Source organism: Anopheles coustani, chromosome 2 (genome assembly GCF_943734705.1).
Source record: "Anopheles coustani chromosome 2, idAnoCousDA_361_x.2, whole genome shotgun sequence".
NCBI classification, from domain to species: Eukaryota; Metazoa; Arthropoda; class Insecta; order Diptera; family Culicidae; genus Anopheles; species Anopheles coustani.
Window position 1 is genome coordinate 20,832,551 of NC_071289.1, and position 7,330 is coordinate 20,839,880.

Consider the following 7,330-nt stretch of genomic DNA (forward strand, 5'->3'; position numbering starts at 1 on the left):
GAGCTGGTCATTGTGTCGGAATGCTTGAGGATAGACGCAATGGAAGCTAGCTAGGAGTTCAGAATACAACGATGAGTGAAAAACCCGGAGCGGGCTGCTTTTTCGAAGAAGCTCGAGGATCCCGGAGGATCATCGCGATCGATTTTTGCGAAGTGAGTTTTTTTCACGGCTTTCAATGTGGTTGCAAGCTTCTGCAGCTTCCATTGGTCGGCAGCTTAGCGGAAACGGAAATTTGCCGACAAAGGAGAGTGTACAAGGAATGTTTTACGCACCAAAGATCAGCTGGTTCCGGATTGATGGAATTGTGTTTGTTTTTTTTCTATTGCTTGTTAATTGTTTGATTGCTATCTGCATGGGAAAAGCTACAAATTTGAGACAAAAGTAGCTCATTTTATCCGTTTTGATGTTTCCCTTGAACAACAAAAGGAAGAGTTTATGATAATAAAAAAAAATGTTTTGAAACACATGATGCATGTCATTATATTATGAGCATGTGAACAAGTTATTGATGAAAGATAATTTGCTAAATCGTTTAAATACAAGAAAGGGGTTCAAATGAATAATTCAAAGGAGAACAATAGAGAAACATGTATTAAAAAGTTATTCAAAAAAGCTAACAGTGGAAGTTTTTTTTTATTTTGAAATGCTTATATGAATTCCCTCTCATGTTTTAAACGTCGCTCCAAACAATAGCCATGAATGTTCGATTGTTGTTTCATTCACCATCCGACATATCGATTTATCCGTAGGCTTTTCCTGTAACACTTGCCACGTGCAGCATTTCACAGGTGGATTTCAAATGTTTAGGTGCAATTATTAATCCGTTCATACTTCCATCAGCAGTTATCATCACCACCACCACCACCACTGACACCCTCGAGTTCCATCATGTCAGGTTCAGCGAATAAACCAACCAAGCAGTGCATCCAACGTCTAATTGTTTCCAGCCGGCAGGAGGGGTGCCTTCAGATGCTTCTTGTTGGCCAATAAGGGAATTATCCACGCCAGACCGATTTCTCACCTGGGTGCGAGCGAGCGTGAACCGTAAATTCCTTCCGCAATCCCGCGCACGATATTGCAGCAAGGATTGATGAAATTATTGAAATATTTCACACCTCCCTCGACGTGGTTGGGTGGTTTCGAGGGGAAGGGTCGGCGGTACGGGTCAGAGCGATTTATTGTCATCATTTGTCCCGTTTCCCAACGACGTCGAGAAATCTGTGCTTGCGTCCTGCCGGGGTGAAGGATGCGCGATTTTCCACCCCACCCTTCCTGGAGACTCGAGACGAAACAGTTTTCGAATTACATTGCACGGTTCAACACCGCCACTGAATGGGCGGATTATGCTGGCGCAATACGGCACTCCGCTTTCCGGCGTTGAGCGCACATTCCTTGCAGCGCCATTGTTCATTTCACTTCGCACTCCGGACGGACGGACCTCGACGGGCCGAAGGCTTTGTCCTAGCATTTGCGAACGATGTTCGCAACGAACAGCTCGGAGTAGAGATTTAGTTCGGTGAATTGTCTCCCGACGTCGACGGATGTTAGTTTCCTCATTCTTCTCCGTTACCATGGATGGCCATGAGACGGTTCGGAGGGGAGCGGACAATGCTGACACGTCCTGTAGCATTTCCCAGGCAGATGTGGCCGATAGTGCAACTTAAGTAGGAAATAAACAGCATGTTTAATGTCGGTGGTTTTCCGACTGCGGACTGCATTCTTCATTTCTTAGTATCTTTCAACGCAGTAGTTTAATTAATACAGCTGTAAAAGATCATGTAGGAATAAGATATTTGAAACAGGATTTTAAAAGGTCGTTTTACTTTTTTTTATGTTTGGAAAACTTGAAACGGAATTGAAAACATTCACAACCTTCTGAAAGGATTTTATTTATTGGTCCAAATTTATGACCCAACAGAAGTTAGTTGATTGCCAAACTATTTTTCCATCATTATAAGAAAGGAAAATGGCCTTTTGATGTTTTTCCTTCACTTTCATATCATGTGTTTATCAGTAGTTTTATACTCATTTTAATACCATTTAAACTGTAGCATATTCAATTCATTTATATTTGAAGAATTCATATTGCATTTCCTCCATTCCAAAATATTTGAAAGTAACCTTGACAACATTTTATTTGTATAAAACGAGTTATAAAGCCAAGATCATAAATAAAAGAGCGAATTTTGAGTTTGCAATCCTAACCTCAGCAAAATATCTGTGACGCACAAAGAAAAAGTATTTATTTACAGACTTTCTGACATGAAGATACAAATTTGCACCATTTTTAAAGGACTTCAAAGGAAATATCACCACCGTACGATCTCTACACCTTTGAAGGCCCCACAGAAATGGAAGAAATAAAAGCACCATCGCGGTACCATCTTCCTTGGTTTTCTCGCTTCCCCCTACCAGTTTGTTTAGGTCTTTGAAGATCCTCTCGTTCGAAATGAAAATGTAAAATGGCGCTATCAGTTACTCACGATCACATTTCTGTTTAGAACTAATTACCCTCCAGGAACTCAATGTTCTCTAGGAAGAACTGTGAACGATCGTGGTTTGGCGATGGAAATGACGGACTAAGAAAGTTGTATCAGTCAGCACGCGGGTAGCAAAAGATGAGAGACCGTTCGCGAGATTTGTGTAGATTTCATTAGATAATGGTGTTGACTTTGCGCTCTAAGGCTTCCGGAAGAAAGCGACTCTAAAAGCGGTGCATACATAAACTCACAAAACAATGCAAATAAATCTGGATCGGCGCAGGTTCGTAGTGGACGGCATCGGAGTGGAAATGATTGGACGAGCAGTGTGGAATTGAAAAAGAAAAGTCTGCTGCAAGATCAAAGTGAAATGCAAATATGCGTAGCGTAACGATGGTCGCATATCGTGAAAAAGGCCAAGAGTCACTTGAACTCGCACCGAACTCGAATTTGTCTCCAGTTCCGGTTGGAACGGTGGACTTTATCGAAACCAACCGCCCCAGAACGGAACTCTGTTTGTCACAGTGCCATACGTTTCCCACCGCTTTTTTTTCTCCTATGGAGGATGCTTGAACCAAGGGATGGGTTCTTGTTGAGGACATTGTTGAAATGGGAGGGAAAATAGATGAAGAAAATATGGAAATTTAAAAGCATCAGTTATGTTACCGAGCACACTTGCTACTCGAACGAAGGGTTTTGAGTAGTATTATCATTATTATTTTTTGCACCATTGGAGATTTAAAAAACAGACCAAACCTATCCGTTTCTTCACATCCGATCCATCCTGTGCCATGGCGGGAGTTTTGTTGCACTTTCCCGTTCGAATAATTCGAGAAATTTTACTCCGTGATTATTTGTTGCAACAACATTCGACTGCACAATGGGAAAATGACACACAGCGTGCCGGGATAAACCAACAAAACTCGTTAGCAGTCGAAGTCCCGACGTCAACAAGTGCATTGAGGTCCTTTGCGAGTTGCAGGAAGGAAAGGATGCGTAACCAAGTGGATCGGGACTTCGGAGCGAAGCCGCACGGGAGAGATATTAATTATAATATACCACTTGCTTTGATGTTGATTGTTTGCACGCGTTTGTCGGTGCAGGAAACTGCGAGAGCAATGAAAAAAAGGAAAAGCGGCGCAAGAAATCAGTGCATAGAACAAGTGGGGAGGAAACAATATTCACCAGATGAAGATGAGGGCTTTGGCGATGTAAAACCCACCGGCATCAACATAATTATCTCCGAGGCTCAGCTGTTGAACGTGGTTTTGAGCGTTCGATGGCGGCGCTTCCTTTCGTTCTTTTGCCGTTTCGGGTGTAGGTGATGATGATTATAATTTTTTGCTGCCGTTCGATTTTTCACCCGCCTCCGTTTTGAAGTTTGACATTTTGCGTACTTGTGGTGGATGGAAATACCATCCCATCCCATCGTGGCGTCGGGTAACGAAGATGCTCCATTACGGTAAGGACACTTCGGCGGGAGATCAGAGAAAAATCTGTCGCCCGAGTCCTTCAACGGGACAGGCAGGCACTTTGGTTGGAATCAAGTACGTTATTTGTCCACCGAACTACCCTCTCTTCCCTCTGATTTTTTTTTATCGTCTCCCCACCCCTTTACCCGCTGATAACAATGTTCATCCAAAAGGAGGATTCAGCCGATTGTCGATAATCAATAGAGAGGTTGGTTTTTCTTGGGCAAATTTCCACTGCTTTTCGCTTTATGAACACCCGTTTTCCCCACAGATTTCGCAGACGGTGTTTTTGAGAGAATTTACTTTGATTTATTGTTGGAAGCCGCCGCGCGCTCGAGACATTCCCATTGTTCGGAGTGTGTTGTTCTTTGTGGTTGAGGCTTGTTTTTTTATTGCGATCTCTCTGACGTCGATGACTAATCGAAATAATTGAACATTTTCATGAGCCTGTTCGGGAGATCAAAGGATTGTGGAAGTGATGAAGTCTTTAGAAACAAACCAGATCGATCCATTGAAATGTATCCTCATGAAACGTTCATCCTCATGAAGACAGTAATTATGATAATCTGCCTTTTCCCAGGAAATCACTTCAAAAACCTTGGCCTCCGAAATGGATAGTTCTTAAACATTTCTAATGAGTTCGTGTGAAGAGATCAGTCGGTGAAGTTTTCTTCGGACGAAAATCTTTCACGGTAGAAACGCTTCCTTTGTTTGCAAATCGGAAAAAACAAGTAATTTGTTGGCAAAACAGTTCGCGCACACCGGGAAAGTCAAATCTTCCCTTCGGGAAGGCCAATTATGTTCGGTCGAAGAGAAAGGAAATATGATATTTTAAAACTTTCCAATGAAGAAAAGTTCATGGTTTCAAAACCGAGGGATTGATGCAACTGCACCCACGACAATCGGCATTCTCTTTGGTTTTGGGTTTTCGGTCGCGATGCGCTCGAGTGAACGGCTGGTTCCAAACACTTCTCCAGCGAACCGGAAAATCTACCTTTGTTTTCCTCCCGTAGCTCGCAATGGAGGGATTATTGTCCGTTTGAAGAGTTCATCTTGTTGTGGACTATGTACGAGAATATGCTTGAGCGAACACTTTTTTGTTATTCGGTAAAAAATGTGACACAAATTTATCATTTCAACCATAATGCATTATCGGGCATTACAACTGATTGCCCTTCACGCAAGGATTTCGTATTTTATTTTTGTTGAAATTATTAGGAATGAATGCCTTCGCATTTGCCACTGAACACTACTTGAAACTAGACATTACATGTTTTCGTGTTTTTGTTTCGCAGTTCCGTGTTTTTTTTTATCTTTTTCGACATTCTCGACTCGAATCTTTATGTCAAAAAAGAAGCAAACTATTTTTGTAATTTGGTAGCAAATATTAAATCACAATCATTGAGTAAAAACCCGATAAAGACAGCCAAGTAAAATTTTTTTTAAAAAACTGTTTTACAAATACAAATTGCAAAAAAAAACAAATTACAAAAGATTTTTGCAACACAACAAAATCGTATCGTTACAGTAAGAGAAAAGCAAGCATTCTACCGCATACAAAGACCAACTTCACAAATTCACTTCACAAAAACTGCAAGGATAGGACAAATGCTGGAAAAAGTAATATCTACGGCCGAGGAAAATGTCACATCTTCACCACGCCCACGATACACTCACACTAGTGTTTCCCAATGGCGGATAGGGCACGTTTTTCCGCGGAACCCTCCGGCTCGGGCATTTTTCCCCAGTAAATGTCTCGCGCGTTCCTCTGCAGTCCGTCGATGAAAATGCTCGTACCCCAAATAAATCATAATGCTGGCGCAGGAGCAGATCGATACGAGGCAGAAGGAGAGCACAAAGCGGGGAGCAACGTTTCATAATTCATACTTTGTCTGTCTATAGTGTGGCCCGTTCGTGAAACTCTCGAGGGAAGGGGTTTTTTGTTTTTCCGTGGAGAAAGAAAATGGAAAATGTTACGTTGGAGAAGCCACATTGTAGAATGGGACATTTGCCCATGGAAAATGGTGGTTGATTGTATTAGTTCGTCCTGTGAAAACGGCATTATAAAAGGTAAACATCATGCATATGGATAAAGGTGAACAATTTCTTGCATCATCTAGAATGGTTTCAACAATTATTTAACCATCTTTTCAAATAAACATTATTTAACTATATGAAATTATGTTCTATCGTTCGTAGATTACCACACATGGTAAAGTTTTGGTTGTATCCTTTCGCTTAGCCATCATTCATTATTAACACGCTCATTGCCAGTGGTGCTTCAGGAAAGAATTTTTAATTGCGTAATCCCATGCTACAAATAAAATTTTCAACCGTACGTTATATCCATATTTTGCAGATGTGTGTGTGTGTGGGATTATTTCAATACTTGTGGGGAAGATTCTTCCTTTCATCGGCGGTAGTGAGTCAAAGGGATTGAATAAATGAAAGGTAAAATAAACCAGAGTCTCCTTTGGGGAGCTCATTTTCACGCGCTTCTGGGATTACCGCATTTCATTCGTATGCAATCGTACGAAACATACCAAAGACACCATTGAATGTACAAGTATGCCATACATACGCCCAAAGAGGGAGAAATATACGTCTTCCAACTTTACCTGGTTCAACGAACGATAAAGAAAGAAAGATAGGGAAAAAAGAAGGCAAAGAAAGGAAACGGTAGTCCCCATCAAACCGGGATTCCATTCCACTCGGAAAAGCGCCGCGTTCTGTGACGGGTTCACAGCGTACTTTATTATCTTGTCCACGGCGCGGAAGGTGAGGACAGATTGCGAAAGGTGATGTTGGAAGACCAATTTTCCACACGTTTCCGTCCGTCGGCCAGAGACCGGCGGCATCGCAGTGGAGCTGCGCGGCGGAAAAACTGGAATCCGGTTTCGAACGGAGCGAAATGGCGGCGTTTTTATTCGAATTGACGGCGAGCACGATCTGCCGGGGTGAGAGGGGAACGGGGCTAAGGGGATGTTTTTCTGTTTGTGTGCCGGTGCAATTATTTCCACTTTAGTATTCATTGCTTCCCCCACATGCAACTGCTCGCCGCCCGCCTTACTTTCTTTGTCGTTGTCGATTTTCCGGCGCGGTGCGGCGATGGTCGGTGCGTTTTTCATGAAAGCTTTCGCCCGGAAGCGAAGGGGTTGCTCGAGCCGGGAAAAGTCGTTCGCCTCATTACCTGTGCCGTGGTGGTGGAATTTCGACGCGCCTATCGCGCGGACACACAATGGAAATCCTCCTCCTCAGATACCGTACCATTCCCTTTTCTCTCATCCCAACCGTTAAGAATGGGCGACGCGAGCAAATACGAATTTGCGAAAGTGTGCAAATTTGTGTGGCCGTCATAAATATTAATAAGAAAATGAT